The 22,082-nt window shown below is 50.4% G+C and overlaps 1 protein-coding gene across 3 annotated transcripts in view; it reads right to left on the reverse strand.

The window, feature by feature from the left end:
- Nucleotides 1–22,082, reverse strand: part of PEBP4 (phosphatidylethanolamine binding protein 4) — a 216,608-nt gene that overhangs the window by 185,732 nt on the left and 8,794 nt on the right. The window lies entirely within an intron of this gene.

Raw genomic sequence — 22,082 nt, forward strand, 5'->3', positions numbered from 1 at the left:
AGTCCAGATGTTTCCTTTAAACTCAAACTCAGAAAAAAATACTTAACGTCTCTCCCTGGACTTACACACTCCCCATGTCCAGATCAGAGGCCCTGAGCTCTTGGACTCAACTCTGAAACTTGCTCTTCCCTCAGCCTTTCCCATGTGCTATGAAATGAATTCTGTCTCCCCACATTCCTATGTTGAAGCCCTAACCCTCAGTTTGATGGTATTTGGGGTGGGGCCTTTGGAGGTGATTGGGTCATGAAAGTGGGGCCTTTATGATGGGAACAGTACCCCTATAAGAAAGGATCCCAGAGAGCTCATTGTCACCATGTTAGGACGCAGTGAGAAGGTGGCTGTCTTCAAGCCAGGGAGGGAGCCCTCACCAAAAAATAAATTTTCTGGCACCTCAATCTCCTAATTCCAACTTCCAGGACAGTAAGAAAATAAATGGCTGTTGTTAAAGCCACCCAGTCTATGGTATTCTGTTATGGAAGTCCAAGCTAAGGCACCATCTCAGAAATGGTCACTCTGTCCTCCCAGCCATCAGTAGCTCAATCTAATACACAGGTTCTCAATCGAAGTGATCTAAGCTCTGGTTTGCGGTAAGTTTAGAAAGATAACCATAGACATTCATGCCTGAGGGACTGTTCCCCTCACGCCCTGCACCCCCAGGTGAAAGCCAGAGGTGGCCCCTTGGCTGTTAGCTCCTCTTTGTCCCTTTCTTTATCCTCTGGAGTTAGTAAGTCCTTCTCGATGGTCTAGCATAGAGGAGACACTGCTTGTAACACAAAATGTGTGGATGATATCCAGGCTGAGGGGCAGGGCAGGCTGTGGAATGATAACGGGGTGAATTTGGAGGCACTGGGCCCTGGGGAGGCCCTGTCATTGCCCAGAAGAGAGGAGATGAGGAAGGCAGAGAGGGATGGGCCCCACCCTGTAAACTAGGTGGGGTAAGGAAATTGAGTCCCAGTGTCCCTTTGCTAGTCCCTGCTGTGGATAGCTCCAAGGAGGTGTGGCTTGGCTAAATAAAGTCCATTGTTCGAGGCAGGCAGTACACCTTGGTGGTTCATTCACAGCCTCTGAAGCTCTTAAGCTAGGATCTGGGGCAAGCTACACACTTGCTTCCTCATTTGGAAAATGTGGGAAGTAGGTACCTACCTCAAAGCATTGTTTGGAAGATTAAATGATGATGATACATAAAGAATATCCAGCTCTGCTAGCCTCACTCTCTGGGGGTGGAAAAGCTGCCCTATGCAGGCTGCACAGACTCAGGGAGCCAAGGGTTGCCAGGGGCATTCGGCCATCATTGTCCCTTCCCCAACCCAAGGCTCTTCAGGCAAGTGCCAGCTCCTGTCTGTGGAGCCTTGGCCCATGGAAAGGCAGAGAGAGCAGCTCCTGTGTCCCTGTCTGAGGGCCCCAAAGTGCTTCCATGAGGCAGCTGAGCCTTCAAAATCATCAATTCTGAAGAGCTGACACATGACACAGAAGAACCTGCTTTTGCAGGGGGCAAAAGAAGTGTGTTCGTTCGCATGTGTTCTGGGAGGTGCTTCAGGTGCACCTTGCTCCTTAAGCCTGACGCTGGGCTTCTGGCAGCTGCCACTCACCCCGTTACCATGGTGTCTGCTGAGCAGCACCTGGGGGCGATGCCTCTCATTTTGGCAAAGTGGCTATGACTCCTGGCTACTTTTTCCCTAGCCAGGGTGGGGAACGCGAGAGGGGGGTGTCTGGCATCTCATCTGCTCGATGTGAGAAAGGGAATTAAAATATTGCAGAGAAATTGCTGAATTCGCGCATGCACTGCTTTTCATTTTTCAAAGAGCTTTGATGGGCATTATGTCACTTGAGCCACCTAAGAACCCTAGGACGGCAAGGATGACCAGGAATGTTTTATTTGCCCATGTTATGCATGAGGAGATCAAGAACGTGGAGAGGTTAACCTTCTCACCTGCGGTCCGGGTGAGTGACACCGGGACGAGCAAAGCACAGAGAAAGGGTGAGAAAAACAAAAACGAGGCCTGGCTTGTGGTTTGGGCTCTATCAGCACCTGCCTGCATGACCCTGGGCAAGAGTCTTCTCTATGCTTCAACTCTCTTGTCGGCAAACGGAGGAGCAGGCGGGCTGCTGCACCAAGCCCACAGGACTACCATGAGACAAGGCTAAGGGTAGGAAATATGTGACACGCACCCTAAATGTAAGACACAGTAAGAATGACTCATCTGGAGGTAATGCCTCCCACAGCGTAGCTGAGAATGGGGAAGGGTCGGGCAGGGGTGTGAGACGACTTCAGGGAGCACCTACCATGGAAAGAACTCCATGTACACTAATTGGTTCCTTCAGGTACATTTTTTCCTTTGATCCTCTTGGTGCCCCATTAAAAAGATATCTTGGCCACATATAGTGGCTCACACCTGTAATCCCAGCACTTTGGGAGTCTGAGGCAGGCTGATCACTTGAGGCCAGGGTTTCAAGACCAGCCTGGCGAACATGGTGAAACCCCGTCTCTGCTAAAAATATAAAAATTATCCAGGTGTGGTGGTGGGCGCCTGTAATCCCAGCTACTCCGGTGGCTGAGGCATGAGAATCACCTGAACCCAGGAGGTTATGGGGAGCCGAGCTCATGACACGGTACTCCAGCCTGGGTGATGGAGTGAGACTCTGTCTCAAAAAAAAAAAAAACAAATATTATTATCTACTTTTACAGATGAGAGAACTGAGAAACTGAGCCTAAGAGGTTGAGAAACTTAAGCTAGTTGGAGACAGAACTCAGATCTGAACTCAGATCTGTCCATCCTATGCTGATTTCCTGGCCCCACCTCTGAAAAATACACTGGAAGGCATCTTACATGTGTCACAGGGCTTCCAGGCTAAAACTCAGGCACTTGACCCATAACCTCATTCTGAGCCGATTTACTCAGTTCAGACATAATTCTGACATCGCCAGTTCTCAGTTTCCCGTATCGCCACACATCAGAAGGACCATAAGGACACTAATCATCCTTGACAGCAGCAAGAAGTGACAGATGACAGGAGGATAATAAAATGTTTAAAAATAATTTTAGCAATTTAGGGTGGCTTTGTGTAGAAGCAAATAGCCCCACACATTTCCTTGGTCCCCACAGATATCACTGTGCATGATCTAAGAACATTTCTGCCTTCCTTATGAATATAAAATAAAACCTATATTCCCCAGGCAGACCTGGCTCCAGAAAAAGAATCTTCACATCGGGTGGGGCGGCTGGTGAAACAAGAGAGGCAACACTTATTCACTGAAGACCTGCAGGCAGCAAGATGGAAGCAAATGAAGACGATGACGTGAAACAGATGATCTGGTGCAAAATCGCCAGTGGTTTATCATAGACACGATCAGTGAAGATGGAGTAGGACTCCGTCTTGTGTCAGCACAGTCCTAGGCCGAGGGGGTTCAGTTGTGAAGTTGACTCTCTTTCTTTGCCCTCTTGGAACTACCTACGGCCAGTCCTGCAGGGAGTGTGTCATGTTAATCTCCAGCTTCTAACCCCTGGGGAGGGACGTAGCCCCCTCCTGGTCCACCTAAAGTCATCTTTAATACTGCCCGCCCACTCTCTGCACTGTGCAGCTAGACTAAGGCAACCTCCAGAGTTCTCATTCCCTGTCTGAGATGATTGAGTACTAGGGCAACCCTCTCTCCAGGGCGATGCCAAGCCTGCTCAAAGGAACCCGGGCTGGGGGATTTGCAGACTGTGTAGGAGGATACTAATAGAATCCCCGTAAGAATACAAGTCAACAAGCTCCTGCCACCCTTGAAAAGAAACACTTGTATTTAACGAGGGCCACGTTCTGTAACAGATATTTACAATGATGACACAGCGTCATTTAACAAAGGTTAAATCATGTTCCTTAGACTCTGCTTAAGAAGGCACGGCCATGTGTCATCTGTTTTAGAAAGACTGCCATTACAAATGATTAAAATAAGAAGTTTGAGTCCATGAATGAGCCAGGGTCAGTATCCGGAAGACGAGTCTAGAAAGAACAGCTCATTCCCAAGTATGGCATGACTGCATTGCCATTTTTAATTTTAAAAACTTAAGTCTGTCCAGGAGCGGTGGCTCACGCCTGTAATCCCAACACTTTGGGAGACTGAGGCAGGCAGATCACAAGGTCAGGAGTTTGAGACCAGCCTGACCAACATGGTGAAACTCTGTCTCTACTAAAAATACAAAAAGTAGCCAGGTGTGGTGGCTGGTGTCTGTAATCCCAGCTACTGAGGAGGGTGAGGCAGGGGAATCACCTGAACCTGGGAGGCGGAGGTTGCAGTGAACTGAGATCACACCACTGCACTCCAGCCTGGGCGCCACAGCGAGATTCTATCTCAAAAAACCAAAAAACAAAAAAACACAACAACAACAAAATCCTACGTCTTAACTCCAAGCCCTATGTCATTTCCGTAATAGACCACACCAACTTCCCTGGATCCCCGGTACTCTTATGGCATGAGGCAGAGTCCTCATGTGTCCCTGAGACCCCGGCGAGGATGTGACATGCCCCATATTACTTCACGTACGATCTGATTCCTGGTTAGCCTCTCCCCAGGAGACCTCTCCTTCCTGCATGAACTGGGTGGCCTGGACAGCGGGACTCCAGACTCGGCTCTGTCGTCAGCCCCCGGGCCTGGAATGCCAAGGTCTGAGCTCTGGCCTCTGTCCAGCTCCTGTCCCTGCAAACTTCCCTAGGGTCAGAAACAGCTTCTGCCCAGGAAGAGTTAAGCTTTGGATCAGAGAGCCCTGACAGTTCTGCTACATAAATAATCAAGGGAGTTTGTCAAAAGGCAGGGCCCAGGACCCCTGCTGGAGGGAAACTGCACTGGACACACGTGGAAGTTTTCCAGGAGAATAGAAGCCCCAAACTCAGGGATCGCAGATCCTGCAGCCTAGCCTTCCGTTCCCACATGCTGTGGGGCTGGGGGAGTGAGGTGGAGGTGGGCATTGAACCTTGAACCTTTCTCATTACACTGCATGGACCTCATAAATAGGAGGGCCTTGTAATAGCCCGATGGGCCTAAAAAGATGGCAGTGGTATTTCAGGTACAACCTGAAACTCGGATTCCATCTTGCTCTGATAGCCTTCTTCTCCCATGGCTTAAGCAAGAAGAATCAACCCAGAAACCCCAAAATGTTGAGAGCAAGACTTATTTACCTGCTATGTGAGAGCTAGCCATGATGCTGCAATTAAATTTGGGAAGCCAACAGCTGACATTCAAATCCTGGCTCCATCCCTCACCAACTGTGTGACCTTGGACAAGTTGCTTAACCTATGTGTGCCTCAGTTTTCTCATCTGTAAAATGGGGAGAACAATGGTTGTGAGGAGCAAACGAGCTCATATTTCTAAAGCACTTAGAACAGTGTCTGGTACATGTCAATGTGTGCCAAATGAAACAAAATAATTGGGCAAAGGCAGGGAATTGAAAGAGGAGGCACTCATAAGAAACGCTGGTGAGGTTCAAATGTGTGGCATCTCTCTCCTCACCCCCCAGAGGCGGCAGTTCCTGCACGGGGCTGCAGGGGAGGGAGTGCGTGAAGGGTTAAATCCCCAAGTGTGCAGAAAAACAAGTTCCATCTGGTCCCTGGGACAAAGCAACAGCCTGCAAAGCCCCCAGCCCGGGCTCCTGCTCAAAGGACACATTGCTTTTTAAAATTCCAACTTGTAGCTGCCTCCATCTATAAATCAACCAGTTCTCCACACCCTAGAGCTCCGAGCAGGATTCGCAAATGGCAGCAAGACATCCACGCTCCCAGAATAGGCATAGGAAAGTGCCCTTGCAACTTGGCCAGGGTTACCAGGTGGCCAGCCTCTCTGCTTCCAGGGCTTCCTCTTTGACCCCCTTCAAGGCAGGCATTGCTCTTCTCATGGCAAAGAGCAGGCCGGCAGGACAGAGCCAGCGGTCGAGGCTCCAGCGGAGAGTGGGACTTGTGCTTAGATGCCCAACTTCAGGGAGTTGCCCCTGAACTCACTGGAGTTCCTGTCTTTGTTCATTATCACAAAAAGAAAACTAAAGCTGCTTGCCCTGCCTCTCGACACTGTGACTGAGACCCTATTTTTAGATACCAGGCTAAGAGTGGGGCAAGACTGATTAATGAGAAACATCAAATACTCCACGGAGGCTGGGAGAGCCTTACTTAGAGAAGCAGCAGGCTGCATCTTGGCTCCCTGGCTGATCTGCACATGAGGCAGCTTGCGCCTCGGTACCTGCTGTGGGACCCAGGGCTCTCCGTACCTGGAAGAGGAGAAGGAGCCAGGATGAGGCTGAGGGGGCTTCCCCGTGGACCTTGGCTGGAGGCAGAGCTCCTCGGTTTTTACCACCCCTAGACATGTGCCCACGCCTGATGCCGAATCCAGCACCAGCATTAACCCTGCAGGGCAGGAAAGTAATTCACAAAAAGTTGGGCAATTCAAAGTTACAGTTTCCACAGCAACCAGCACTCAGACCATTTGGGTAGCTGAAGCCTTTTCCTCTTAGCATTCGCCCCCCTGCCCCCATAGCATTTTTTCCTTCTTATTAAAGTAATACACATTCATTGGTGAACATATGGAAATTACAGACAAGTGTAAAGGAGAAAATAAAAGTCACCCTTAGTCCCAACTCTCAAGAAGATCCAATGTTAACATTTTGATATATTCTCCATTCGGGGTTTTTTTATTTTTGCATGCATAAAAGATATAATTTTTGAAAATTGGAACTATTGTTAAATGACTATTTTATCATTTGGCTTCCTTCGCTTAAAAGTATATTGTGAGATTTTCCAGTAGCCTTAAATAGTCTACGAGAACATGCTTTTTAATGGCTATATGGTATTTTTTCATATGGGTAGAGCACATTTTTATTTAACCAATCTATTGTTGAACATTTAAGACAATTTTCTTTTCTTTCCTGCTATTTTAAATAATACTACAATGAACATCCTTTTACATAAATTTTTGTGTGTTTCTCTGATTAAGTAATCCGATTAGAATCAATTCCTAGAACTAAAATTACTTCTCGAACACAATGGACATGCTAATGACTTAGACAGGCATTATTGAATCATCAGAATCATCCAGAAAAGTTGAAGCAATTTGCACTTTTGCCTGTAAGATATACTCTTTTAAGAAAAGAACACAAACTGTCATTTAGTTGATCTTAAAATAAAGTTTTATGCTATTTTCCAAAATCACATTTTTTACATTATAAATGGAGTGGAACTTCCCTCATATTTTTAATGAGCTTTCTTCTCTCTATACTCACCCACTAACATCCTTCTTTTTTTAAAAAAATAGAGTATTCAATCTTCTGGCTGATTTATAAGAGCCCTTTGTGCATAAAGATAATAATGCTTTGCATATTTGTGGCACATATGTTCTCTTAGTTTGTCATGGGGTTTTTATTTTATTTATGGCCACTTAAGTGCAGAAGTTTCAAATGTTGCTGTAATTCATATCCATCTTTCTTTTTCTTTACCACCTTGTCCTTCAATTTTATGCCTAGGTGGACCTTTTCTCTCCTGAGATCAGCTATGTATCTACTTCAACGTTGCTGTCTTATTTTACGGCTGTGTGTGTTTGGTTTTCTGTCCACTGCTCTAAGCCACATGGGCTTCGGGTAGAGGCAAGGTTTGGCCTTCACTTCTCTAGGGGTCCTGAGGCAGGAACCTGCCTGGACAGGTCAGAGGTCCTGGCCAAGGAGACACAGGAGCTGGACCTGCCTGCTGCTCCCGCCTCACAGGCCTCAGCCTGGCAGGCACCTCTCCACGGGGCCCTGGGATGCTGCTGGTGAATGGAAAAGATGAACGGGGAGGAGGAAATAGCTGTTCCACGATTACATACTGAAAAAGGTACACCTCACGTGGCCCTGTTTCCCATCTGAGGTGGGGGCGGTGGAGGATGGGAGCGCCAGATGTATGGAAAGCTGGCAAGGCGCTTCAGTCTTAGCACATTAGAAATCAAGGAATCCGATTCCAAACCTGAAATTCACCATTACTCTATTTGCAAGAAGAAGAGTTTGAGGCAGTTGCTGACATTGCATACCCCCAAATGCCAGGTTTTCATGAAGGAAAAGTGCTATGGAGGTGGAGGAAGCTGGGGATCCCCAGAGACACAGGTCTTCACTAGTCTACCCCCAACCTTCATGCTCCAGGGGCCCTAGACACAGAAAGTACCAGGTGGGAGGGTGTGATGCTGAACAGAGGGTGTTACCTCAGGACACCCTCTAGGAAGAGGACGCTGCAGCCTGCCTCCTCTGCCCAGCCTCGGGAGAGTGTGCCTTCTCGCATCCCTATTTCAATCCAACCTTCAAACTTCTCACCAAGGCTGCTTGGCCAGTTTGCCAAGTCGGTTCTGCAAGGGATTTGTGCATTCACTCTATAGGTTTACTGAGCATCTACTATCTGCATAGCCCTGTGTCCAGCCTTGTAATTTATTCCTCTTCAACCAGGGATTCCTTTAAATCACCCTCTCCCCTTTCTCTCTCCTTAAATCCTTAAAAAAACAAAAATAGGCCGGGTGTGGTGGCTCACGCCTGTAATCCCAGCACTTTGGTAGGCTGAGGTAGGCAGATCACGAGGTCAAGGGATCGAGACCATCCTGGCCAAATAGTGAAACCTTGTCTCTACTAAAAATACAAAAATTAGCCGGATGTGGTGGTGCATGCCTGTAGTCCCAGCTACTTGGGAGGCTGAGGCAGAAGAATCACTTGAACCCAGGAAGTGGAGGTTGCAATGAACCGAGATCGTGCCACTGCACTCCAGCCTGGCGAAAGAGCAAGACTCTGTCTCAAAAAAAAAAAAAACAAAAAAAAAAACACCAAAACAAATACAACTTCTGTCTTGAGTCCCACATCCACTGGCCACTGCCTTGCCTGACTGTCATGTTGCAAGGCTGCACTAGTCACCAGGTTGCCAAGATGACTGCCCATCACCATCACCACCACCATCCTCATCTACTGAATGCTTCTGGAGCTTGGCATTGACAGGTTGACATACATGATCTCTTGTCATCTTCATCTAGTAACCTTTGTTTCAACAAATAGTAAAAGTGCAAATATTTACGGCCATGTGGCTGAGACTGTTCTAGTGCTTGGTATGCACCAGTGAATAAGCCAGACAAAGATTCCTGCCCTCATGGAGCTTATACTCTAGCTGTGGGGTGGGGATGAGAATAGATAAAATAAACAAGCAACAAACGTACAAGTAAAAAAAATGACACACAGGTTAGAAGGCGGTGAAGGTTAGAAGGTGAATATTAAGGAAAGAAGTGGAGAGGGATAAGGGGTCTCTGGGCTCAGAGCTGGGGCATCTGGAAGGCCTCCTTGGAAGGTAACCTTTAAGCAAAGATTTGAAGGAGAGGAAGACATGAGTTATCAGGCTATAAGGGGGAGGGGGATGCGGCAGATGCCATTCTAGTGCAGTGCAAAGGCTCTACAGAGCATGCCTCATGCAGTCAAGAAACAGAAAGGAGGCCAGGCACGGCGGCTCACGCCTGTAATCCCAGCACTTTGGGAGGTCAAGGTGGGCAGATCACTCGAGGTAAGGAGTTCTGGGCCAGCCTGGCCAACATGGCGAAACTCCATGTCTACTAAAAATATAAAAATTAGCCAGGTGTGATGGTGCACACCTGTAGTCCCAGCTACTTGGGAAGCTGAGGCAGGAGAATCCCTTGAATCTGGGAGGCAGAAGTTGCAGTGAGCTGAAATTGCGATACTGCGCTCCAGCATGGGTGACAGAGTGAGACTCCATAAGGAGGAAAGAAAGGAAGAGAGGGAGGGAGGGAGGCAGGCAGGCAGTCAGAAAGGGAGGGAGGCAAGGAGGGAGAGAGGGAAGAAAGAGAGAAAGAGACAGAGACAGACAGAGAAAGAGGGAGAGGGAGAGGGAGAGAGAAAGGGAGGGCGCCAGGTAAGACAGGGAGGTGATGAGCAGTCAGTAGTTGCAGTCAGAGAAGTGAAGTGGTGGTGGGCGGGCTCACACCAGGCCTGGGAAGCCCTGTCAGCACTTTGGCTCTTACTCTGAGGAAATAGGGAGGAATCGAAGGCTTTTGAGCAGAGGCTGAACTGATCTGACCTGCAGATTTAAAGGCTCACTCTGTCTGTCTGACTGTGAGTATGCTGGGCATTTGAGGCAGGCAGATGTGGTGGCAGGGAGGCGGGTTAGGGAACTGCTGCAGTGACACAGGTCGGGAGGATGGTGCCCCTGGCCAGGGTGCTGATGGTGGATGAGAGAGGTTGTCAGCTCTGGATATATTTTCCTGGTGCTTTGGCTGAATGATGAGAGAGAAAGAAGAGATGCAGTGAGCCAAGACTATGCCACTGCACTCCAGCATAGGTGACAGAGTGGGACCCTGTCTCATAAGAAAAAAAAAGAGTTACTGATGACTCCAGCACGTCCAGCCTGCACAGCTAGAAGGCTGGAGTTGCTCTTGACCAAGGTGGGGCAAAACTGAAGATGGAGCAGGTGTGGGGCAGGCTGGAGTTGGGAGTTGTGACTGGGTACACGAGGCTGGACATGTTCCATTTGAGGCGATCAGATAGCCCAGGTGGATGTGGGCAGGAAACCTTTATTATGTGGATGAAATTTAAAGTCATGACAGCCAGGCATGGTGGCTCATGCCTAAAATTCCAGCACTTTGGAGGCCGAGGCGGGCAGATCACGAAGTCAGGAATTCGAGACCAGCCTGACCAACATGGTGAAACCCTGCCTCTACTAAAAATACAAAACTTAGCTGGGCGTGGTGGCATGCACCTGTAATCCCAGCTACTCAGAAAGCTGAGGCAGGAGAATCACTTGAACCCGGGAGGCAGAGGTTGCAGTGAGCTGAGATCGCACCACTGCACTCCAGCCTGGGCGACAGAGCAAGACTCCGTCTCAGAATAAAAATAAATAAATAAATAAATAATAAAGTCATGACATTGAATGAGACCATCCAGGAGAAGTTGGGGACAAGAAAGGAGAAAAGGAGACATAGAAATAAAAGCCAGAAAGAGTGAAAGTCAGTCCAGAGCGTGTGGGTCACGGAGGCTAAGTGAAAAAGAAGCTGTCTAGGAGGAGGCGGTGAGCCACTCGGTGAAATGCTGCTGATGGCTCAAGAAAGATGAGGACAGAGGACTGATCACTGGCTCTCAGCCCTGAAATGGATATTCCACCCATTTCAAGGTGAGAAAAAGGAATCTCAGAGTGAAGAAGTAACTTGCCCAAAGTCACAAGCTGCAAGCGACAGTGCTAGGATTTAAACTCAGGTCTGTGCAAAGCCAGAGCCCCTGGTGCTTTTCAGACTCGCTCCACAGACCAAGAAAGGCAGCTCTGAGAGACAACAGTTCACATTCCTGCTAGGGATTTGGCCTCAGGAAGTCTGAGGGGAGGGGAAACTGCAGATGAATAGGGGACTGACTGTTAGTGCAGTTTTAAAAGTCTTTTCAGTCCAGGGTGAGGTGTGAGAGGCACTCTCAGCACCCGGCCTCCTTTTCTTGCAAATGACCATCCCACCTAGTTAATTAGGGGCTTGCCCCTGGAAGGCACTTCCAGTTGGCAGAGGTTTTAAAGCATTGCCTCCCGGGGATATTTGCATATTAATGGCAGAAGGGTATTTCCACAACCAACTGGCATAGAGAGACAGGACAGGGGTTGCAGAGAGAGGTGAGCCCATCCAACCCAAATCAGGGATCCTCTATTATTTCACTCCTGGGTGACCTGCCCTCTGCAACGCCTTCTTGCATGGGTGGCCCCAGCCACTCAGCCAGCTGGCAGGTTCCTGGGGCAGGATGATGGTCCCCTGTCTCCCCCTGGTGTCGACTCTTCCCATTGCAGCCCCAGGAGATAGAGGGCGATCTCCGCCTACCCGCTGGCGGGGGGCCTAGGGAGCCACACCTAAGACGTGGATCCGGGGTCCTCCTTCCTATCCCACCCTCTGTGGCTCTACACCTGGGCCATGGCACAAGCCCTCCACACTGCCAGTGCCTGGGAGTCCGAACGTGTAATGGCTTCTTCTGACTCAACCTCAGGTTAGCAGTGCGGACCTAACCCGCAGTAAGGAAATGAGGGTCCCTGATTTGCGCACACCACTGCACCCCACATCACTCCCGCAGCTAAGTCACTTGATATTGCTGGGCCATCATTAGTCCATTTGTAAAGGGAGGTGACAGAACCAGAAGAGTCCCACAACCCACTCCTTCCTGTACTGGCTTAGGTGGCTGGCTTCTTCCCTGGACCTGGAACAGTCCCTGGAAACACTTCAGGACATTTGGGGCACACTGCAGGTTGCGCTCTACCCACCAAGAAGCAGTACTGTGGAGTGGATATGGCCAGGAGCTTCGGAGGCTGCACAGACCTGGGTTCAAATCCTGACTCTGCTGCTCATGAGCAGTGGGAATCTTTCTGTGCCTCAGTTTCCTCATCTGTGAAATGAGGGCACTTATGCCTTCTGTGCCGGGTGGCTGCAAGGCTTAAGGGTGACACTGTTCACAAAGTGCTTAGCACAGAGCCTGGCCATGAGGAGAATGGCCAGTAAATGTTTCCATGTGGTAAACACTGAGGACCAGAGGGCTGGAGTGGGTGAGGAAGGGCTAGAGCTGTGGGATCCAGGCTCTAGTCTCGTCACTTCATGTAATAATACATCTGTACTTTAGAGCAAACTAATGTTCGCCGGGTTGTGATGAGATTCAAACCAGGTACTGCGGCAGCACGCCAAAGGGCTCCAGGTTCAGATCCAGCCCAGCTGCACTCTCCTGCTGATCTTGGGAGCATGGCTTTACCTCTACAGGCCTCAGGTTCCTCATCAGGGTCAGAGATCAACATCTGCCTGACCCACCTCTCAGGACTGATCGTAGATGAAGAGTGTGAAATGACAGCACAGAACTGCTGCCATAAAAAGGATGGTCCTGGTACGGAAAGTGTTTTGAAAATTGTACAGCTTACCCCATTATTAGCAAAAGACCAAGGCCCCGGCATCCTGCACTCACTCCGTATCACGGCACACATTTCCCTGCACGGGATCTGCCTGTTTTCTTGCTGGTTTTCCAAGCACACAGAGGTCTCTGCTCTCGAGGGTTTATATTCTCATTGGAGAGACAGACAAGAAAATGAATGGTGAGAACCCTGAAGCTGATGCCAGGGGCAGAGGTAGCCAGTTCATCCACTTGGAAGCCTTGCTAGAAACACCCAATGAAGGAAGAGCAATTCTTGGAAGGGAAGCTTGGCCCCAGGGCAACTGCCCAATGGCTTGGTAAAGATGGACAGGGTTACAGAACCCTTGTATATCGAAGAAGGTGCTGAAATGGAAGTCAGGAGGCCTGGGTGGTAGTCTAGGAGCTCTATTGATTTGGAAAGACTACACATTGTATGATTCCAACTATATGACATTCTGGAGAAGGCAAAACTACGGAGACAGTGGAAAGACCAGTGGTTGCTGGGGATTGGAGGGAGGGAGGAGGGAGGCATGAACAGGTGGAGCACAGAGGATTTTCAGGACAATGAAACTGCTCTGTATGATGCCGTGATGGTAGATTTATGCCATCACACATTTGTAGAAACCCACAGAATGTGCAACCCCAAGAGTTAGCCCTAATTTGAGCTGTGGATCAGGGTAACAGTGATGTGTCAGCGTAGGTTTGTCGAGTAGAACAAATGTCCCGCTCTGGTGGGGGTGCTGAGGGTGGGGGAGGCTGTGCCTTTGTGGGGGCAGGGGTACATGGAAACTCTCTGTACCTTCTGCTCAATTTTACTGCGAACCTAACACTGCTCTAAAAATAAAGCCTATTAAAAATAAATAAATTGGCCAGGCGCGGTGGCGCACGCCTGTAATCCCAGCACTTTGGGAGGCCGAGGCGGGCAGATCATGAGGTCAAGAGATCAAGATCATCCTGGCCAACATGGTGAAACCCTGTCTCTACTAAAAATACAAAAATTAGCTGGGCGCGGTGGCAGTTGCCTTTATTCCCAGCTACTTGGGAGGCTGAGGCAGGACAATCACTTGAACCCGGGAGGCGGAGGTTGCAATGAGCTGAGATCGTGCCACCACTGCAGCCTGGCAACAAAGCGAGACTCCGCCTCATAAAAGTAAATAAATAAAATAAAAATAAATAAAGTATTGTCCCGATCTGTTGTTTCCTCATCTGTAAAACAGAGACACTAACACCCACTCTGCCTGCCATGACACCCACGTGGCCGTGCTTGGGGTCTAGTGGACTCTATGAGCAGGAGACCAACATATGAAGGGTGCACGGGGCCCTGGAAGAAGGAGAGAGGCTCTCAAAGTTGGATCCTGTGACAACTGCCCCTGCCAGTCCGGCCCCCAGCAGCCGCTGCTGCCCCATCCTCGGGCAGTTCCCACCTCTCCTCGGGGCAGGGGGGCAGGGGGTGCTTTTGGAGTGCAGTGGGCACCTCCTCCCAGATGCAGCTCCCCTCGAAGAGCTGGGAACTCCACTCACCTCCTTCTCTCCACCCCTCATCCACAAGCCTGCAAGTTTTAACAAACAACAAATGATACTGCTCTTCTAAAAATCTGCAAAACCTTTCTGAAAACTCCCCTTTAGGCCGCCACCTTCTTTCCCCAATGAGAGAAGGCAACAAGTCCTCGTAGCATTCAAAATGCTCTCCCTTCTAAATGGCTCCGACAAAGGCCGGGCAGCTATTTTAAAATCCAAGAAGCCTTTGCTGATACTCCCAACATACCGCTGTGAACACATCCCAAATATATGAAGAGCCCTACACAGACGCTTGCTAAATGCCTTTAAAACAAAAAACAGAAAAACCCAGGATGCAAACCCATTGAGTGCTCCTTTCAGGTCCCAGGGGCCCCCTTGGTAGATCAGCCCACACAGTTTTTTCGAAGAAACAGTATTTGATCTCAGAAACATCTGGAACCTGTTTCCCCAGCACTTGACTGGGAACTTTCAGTGGACGTCAGCTGCCCAATCGCTGAGCGTGCACCCTGCCCGCTAGCGCTGCTGGCAGGATCCTTTGGACTGAAGCGGGGGAGGGGGTGGGGGAGGAGAGGGACCCTGTTTGATTAAAAGCTGCTGGAGGCAGGCTCAGGTATGACCGAAAGTTCTGGAATGACAGAGAAGGCCATGAGGATAACAAGCCCTGGGAGTGAAGATCGAGCCTGGGAATCCTGCTACTGAAGCCGCCCTGAGTAAGACAGTCAACAGAGCACGTGGTCCGTTCTTTTACAGTTTCCCCTCAGCCATCAAGTGTTTAACAGACAAGTAACGACGACGATGAACATTCTCACTATTGCAAGATGCCCATCACAGGCAGGGCACGGATACGTTCTGCGTGTATCCCTCACCCCAGAACAGTATCTGGCAGAGGGGCAGACAGTGGAGGTCCCTCCCGACCTGCTCCAGCGAATACATGAATGAGTGAATGACACCACCTGCCCACTATCAACATTACAGGCCTGTTTTCAGAAATCGGGGGGATTCCGGAGGCAAAATTATGTAGATGAAAGGGTAGTTGACTGCAAGCTGGGGAACCTGCCATCCAAGGCTGGTTCTCCCACTTCCCAGTTTTGGCAAGCGTGACCTTGGCAGCGCCCCGTCTGTCATCATTGGGATAACCCCCGCTCTGTCCCTCTCCCCATGTTGCTAGGAGGATTGGTCCTGTGGAGTCCTGCATAGGAAGTGTCTTTGCCACCTCGACACCTAGCTGCAAAGGTTAGAAATGCTGACGGTCACCACTCCGCTTTCACCCAGTCCTCTTGCACCCAGAGGAGCCCGGGATGACATGACTGGGAACCTGGGCTAGAGTGGGACACAGCTGAGTGATTCTAGCACTTTGACTACCCGCACTGAAGGAGCCAGGGACAAAGGATGAAATGACCTGATGTGTCCTTGACTGGGTGCTGGGTACTGTCCTCACCCGCCTTCCCACACCTGCTCCACCTGTTAGCACCTGAGCCCTTCATTGACAACCTTGGCGGCTTCCCATCCTCTCTGCCTCTGGGCCTCAAACACACACAAGTCTCCTACTCTCAGAAAGCCCGACTCTTCTTCTGTGTCTTCTGCCCTTCAGACTACAAACCCGTCTCTTCTTATTGTAGTGACAACTGATCCCATCCATGAAGCTCTGGTTAGGTGTTTGGCACCAGATACGGTGGCATCTCATGAGTTCTTCCCTAAACCCTCACTTGATGCACTGGTGATCTCCTCGGGGTGGCCCCCGGCCCTGTCCTGACTTTACCATCAGCTCCCAGCCCATGATCCTGGAAGGATCTAGATGCAGTGGCTCCTCCCCAGCCCACCCCACGGCAGCCTCTCCCAGCAGAGGAGCCTGGTGACTCCTGCTTCCCATTCCTGCCTCTCCCGGCACCTTCCTCCCCCGCGCACCTTCCTCCCCCGCGCACCTTCACCTCTTCTGCAACGCCCGTGACATCAGCATTCCCCACGCTCTGTCCCCAAAGTCCGTCCACGCTGCAATTTCATGATGTCGCCTCTTCCCCCTGCAGTAGGGGCTCACCTGGCAGAACTCCAGCTCACAGGGCCAGCAGAGGGCAGCCCCTCCAGCCCCTGCGGCCACACCTTTGCCCCTCCTGCCCACTATCCCCTTCCTCCTCCTCTTCCCTCAGAAGCCTCTCCTGCCCCTCCCACCCCTGACTTCTAGTTAGTGTCCAGGTCCTGTCAGCTCCAGAGCAGCTGGACACTTTGAAATCTCCCCCTCTTTCACCCCCACCATCCACACGCTTATCTCCCCGACACCAGCATTTCCAATTGACCCCCAACCCCTCCTTCTGCTATATTTTGACATTGCCCTTTTATTGGTTCCTTCCTGCCAGAATTTACTTACTTATTTAGAGTTGGGGTCTTGCTCTGTTCCCCAGGTGGGAGTGCAGTGGCACAATCACAGCTCCTTGGCTTGCTGCAGCCTTAAACTCCTGGGTTCAAGCGATTTTCCCACCTTAGCCTTCCCAGTAGCTAGGACTACAGGTGTGAACTGCCAGGCCTGGCTACATTTTTTTTTTTTTTTTTTTTTTTTAAAACAGAGTCTGGCTCTGTCACTCAGGCTGGAGTACAGTGGTATGATCTCAGCTCACCACAACCTCTGCCTCCTGGGTTCAAGCAATTCTCCTGCCTCAGCCTGCCGAGTAGCTGGGATTACAGGCGTGCGCCACCATGCCCAGCTAATTTTTGTATTTTTAGTAGAAATAGGGTTTCACCATGTTGGCCAGGCTGGTCTTGAACTCATGACTTCAAGTGATCTGCCCACCCCAGCCTCCCAAAGTGTTGGATTACAGGCAACACCCACCACGAGGCCTAGTTAACTTTTTCATTTTCTGTAGAGATGGGGTCTCTAACTCCTGATCTCAAGCAATCCTGTCTTGGGCTCCCAAAGTGCTGGGATTAGAGACATGAGCTTGTACCCAGCCCCTGCCAGCATTTAAATATTCTGAGGCATCTCTTCTCCCATGGCTAAGCGGTGGTGTGAGTCGCCCACTCCACGGGATACGCTCCTCATTCACTCCCTGGTTCCCTCACACAGGTAACCAGTGGCTCACTGGGGGTAAGGTAGTGCGTGCATTTCCTGTGGCCTAACCCGACCTCTCTGGCTGGCTGTGGTCGAGCACAGCAGAGCCTCCCCCAGGGGAGTCTGCCCTCCTCTCAGAGTCCACCCCTGCCAGAAAGCTAAGGACACAGACCCAGCGCCCAGCCCTGCCTTCTCTTCTCTACTCAGACGGCAGATCCACCTCTCGGCTACCCCTGGATGTGACAGCCTCCTCAGACACTATGGGTCTCTGTGTAGGCCATTCCTGTAAACTCAGTGATTCTGTGTCCCCTTCTTGGTGAAGGCACCATTTTTAGAGTTAATGGTGTGCCCAATGATACCCACTGTCCTGGCATAACTCTTAACAGCACCCCCCTTTACTCTCAAAGGGTCTGGTCTTGGATGAAAAACTACATACTCACCCTCCCTGTTACCCACTCACCTGCCCATCACAGGGGCATCTGGACTCTTCCTCTCCCCAAATCCCCACAGTCCCCAAGCTCTGTGGGTTCCACATCCTTAACATCTTTTAAACCTACCCCACCGTCCATGCCATCACCAGGTTGCAGGGCAGGCACCTTGCCCTCAATCTTACCTTTCTTCCATTCTTCCACCTGCTGCTGGAGTGACCTTCCCAAATTGCAAATCTGATCGCATTTACCAGCCTCAACATCAAATGGTGACCCTTCTCCCCCAGGCACCAGCCAAGCATCAAGATAAACTCTAAACTCTATACTAGGGCCATGAAGTTCCTGGCTCCTCGCCATGAATGTGCCCCTGTCCTGCCCTGTCCCCTCCCCACCCCACCACAAGCTTCATCCCTCGCCCCACCATCCTGGCTCCCACCCATCCCTTGCTGGGTGCTGGCTCTCTGACACCCTGTGTCCTCATGCTTGCCTGTTACCTGTCTGTCTCCCAGCTATACTGCAAACTCCATGATGGCGTCTTTTGTCTCTGAATCAATAGCACTAACATGGTGCCTGGCGCACGGTATGTGTTCAGTAATATTTACTACGTGAATCACTTCACATCCCTAACACCAAATAGTCCGTGGCGGCTGCACTTGACCGCCTCCACATGTAGGCACATGTGCCTCTACTGGGAATGCCTGCCTGTGAGCCTCTGTTGACTCCAACGAACACCTCTGCTCCATCCATTAGGGGCTGTTCTTCTAGGTTTGCTGTGGGTGTTGGGAGCCCTGTGTCCTTCCTTGGCTAATCATTTTGTGACTGCAGCAGCCTGCATTTTTCTGCTCTGTGTATACAGAGAAGGGTTGGGAGTGGGGAGTGGATCTGTGAGTTCTGAGGTCTCTTGCAGAGAGGAGAGTTCCAAGCCTTTAGAAAATTTCTGTTGAAACTCATGTCTCCGCCATGGGCCAATGAGCGCGAGAAGGTGCTCCCTGGGAGGCTGTGGCTAGCAGCCCGGGCTGGCCCGAGATGCGCTGGCCCGGGTGGGTAGGGCACTCAGGGTCACCTACTTGGTAGGGAGAAGAAATAGGGCCTGGGCCAAGACTGATTGGAAACTCAAGGGACAGCCTTTTGTTCCCTCCCTGTAATGCAATGCACATTTCCCACTTAAAGGCAATTTCTGCACTTCAAAAGGATTCCAGCTGGCGAAATTTAAGGGGGAGAATAAGCCCCCAGTCAAGAAGCTTCTCAGGGGCCTTTCAGCTTTCCTTGGCTTGAGAACGGGATGCATTTTGAAATGTTTGCCTCTTCACGTTTGTCGGAGTGCCAGGGGAGAAACGCTTCCTCTTACTTCCACACCTCTCTCACTCAGCCATAGCTGGCACGGGAGCCAGCCACGTTTTCCTGCGCTACTTTGCCTCCTCGTGAACCTGCCTGACTTCCTCTCTTTCTCTCCCTGCTTCCTCATCTGCCTCCCAGCTCACACCCCACCCCTGGGGGGAGGAGAGTCCTGCTGTCCTGGGTCCACCAGGCTTAGCAGCTTTCCTTCCACAGATGCTGAAAGGGTCAACAGTTGGGCTGACACAGCTCACAGCTCACACTCCAGAGATGCTCTGCCAGCTGCCATTCAGTCATTCATTCATTCATGCACGCATGCATGCATGCACCTGTTCACTCTCTCACCAAAGTCACCCAGTCAGTCAGCATGAGATCTGAGATGCTGCTGAGGCCTGCAGGTGACTCAAAGAAAAACCACACGTAGTCTTGCTGTCCCAGCTTACCAAGTGCGTGAAGCTTTGAGAGATAGAAACGAGCAATTACAGCACAAGACAGAGGGAAGTCAACACCCAGTTTAGAGGGTAGGGACATTTTAAAAGCACAGAGAAAGAAGAGATCAGCCAGGGATGCAGGTGGTGCCCAGAGGGGCAGTCAGGGAAGGCTTCCTAGAGGAGGAAGCATTGTGATGGAAGCAGGGTCCAAAGATGCTAAGGATGGGGAAGTGGCTGATGCCAGGGTATGAAGGTGGGAAGACATATGGTGGGCACAGAGGCACTGTTGCACCCCTCTTTCCAGGACTTTGGCATTTTATGGGAGGTGGGGAGCCCTGGGCATGTCGACTGGCAGTCACTGCTTGGGTGGCATTGCTTCAGTCACCTTGAAAGCAACGCACCAGCCCCACACAGCAGTCACCAACTCATGCCCTTTTCCATCAGGCCCTGAGGAAATACCTTCATGCTCTTCTCTGTCCTAAGCACTCAGGCTCCCCACAACCCTTTCTTGAGGGACTCAGGTAGCACTTGCTCCTGCGGCCTCATCAGTCATGCCTTCTCCCTTAAGAGAAGCTCCAACCCTCACCTTCCCTAACAAGCACTGTCCTTTTTGCCCACCCCTGCCTGTGCCAGCACCCGCTGGTGTCTCCCTTAGAGCCCTTGCCAGTGGCCCACAGGTCAGGCCCATGAGCTCTGGAGTTGGGCAGACCTGGCTTTGACCCTGGCTCTGGCACTTTTCAGCTCTGCACTTGGCCAGATGACTCACTTCCATAGCACCTGCTCTTGCCATTCCTACCCGACAGCCTTTCACCCTTGTGGGATAAATCGCACCTGGACTCACGTTCAGGGCAACGATCCTTCTCTGCTGTCAGTCCTCACAGATCAAGGGGAGCTGTAGAGGGTCACTGCTAGACTCAGGGATAGGCACAAGACCAAAGCCAGACAAAGCCTGTGACTTTTAATAGCTGGAAATCCCTACTTCCATGGAGATTGACAAACTGGTCAAACACAGACCTAAGGCTGTTGGGGTCATCTTTGTCACCACAAGGAAAGAGTCTTTTTAAAATAAAAATAGCATAGAAGAAAAAACAGTCAAGAGACAGATTCCTAGTGACACTGAGCACCTGGATCCAGCCACACCTGAAGTTATCCCTGGAGTTTACAGTTTTGTAAACCACTAAGTTTCCACCATCACACTTTTTTGGCTTAAGCTGATTTGACTTTTTGTCGCATGCCACTAACAGTCTTGACTAAAGAAATGTTTAACTGGCAGACTTAATGACAGAATTAATTGAAATGCATGGATAGTACCCAGGAATAAGGTGGAACTCAATGACCACTTTTGGCAACGCTCACTCAACCTGCCTTCTCATAGGTCTGTTACATTTCCATAAACTATAGTTCCATAGCAATAGAATACTACATTTTCCTTTTCCCCACAGCTTCGATAAAATCTTCCTTTGTAAAATCTTCACGCTCCCTGGCTTTCTTGACCACCGCTCTGTGTCCCTCATAAATCTCTATGTTTTACATCCGTTTTCCCCTCACACCATCCCTGGGCTGAGACAGGCTGGGTTTAACAGTGCTGGGGTGATGTCATCTTTGTGTTATGTGCTGATAACCCAGGGTGATCGGGATCAACTAAACCAAATCAAACTGAAGACTTTCCCAACAGGCTTCAAATAAATCCTTGCCCTGAAAGATACCAGGTGCTCAGAAAAGTCTGCACTGCCATCTAGTGGATGACTGCAACATCGTCAGCCCTTTGCTGAGAATCCCCTTGGGACCGCCCCTGGACTGTGAAAGCATCTGACCCTTACTGTATAAGCGACAAACCCCAAGACAAGGGAATGCATGGCGAAGCCGAGAGTCCCATCCCACAGAGTGGCATGTACTTTTCTCTATGAGACTGGGTTCCTGCCCAGCCTCTGGGCCCTGCGCCTCCCATCCCAGGAGTTAGAATCGGCAGCCTTCCTTTCTCCGCTCCTCTTGGCTATCCACAAGTGTGACCAGGCCAAGAGTTTCCATGGAGGAGGGCTGACGTTGTGTGCACGCATGCAAGTGTGTGTATGCACATGTGCACGTGTGTGCATGTGTGTGCTTTATTGCTCATCTTCCCAAAGGAAAGGATAATTTGTGATGTTTGCAAACAAGACAGCCATCAAAGCTTCAAGTGAAAAACACTTCCAGAAAGAGAAGAGTCTGCCCCCGACACTGGAGTCCCCCATGTGCTGCCGCCCTCCAGAGCATGTGGTCCTGCTCGGCTGAGCTACCTCCATCAGGCCTGACCAAGGCAGCACTGAAGGGAAGGAAGAACCCCTTGCGGCCCCTCCCTGCCACCCTGCACAGAAGGGACCAGAAGACAGCCTTGCTGTGTGTGCTTGCTCACATCCCAGCCACAACCCTTCCATCTGCACGCATTTGTGACCTGGGTCCTGTCTAG

The sequence above is a fragment of the Aotus nancymaae genome, unplaced genomic scaffold (assembly GCF_030222135.1).
Source record: "Aotus nancymaae isolate 86718 unplaced genomic scaffold, 86718_ANA_hifiasm-v0.15.2.pri h1tg000079l, whole genome shotgun sequence".
Taxonomy (NCBI): domain Eukaryota; kingdom Metazoa; phylum Chordata; class Mammalia; order Primates; family Aotidae; genus Aotus; species Aotus nancymaae.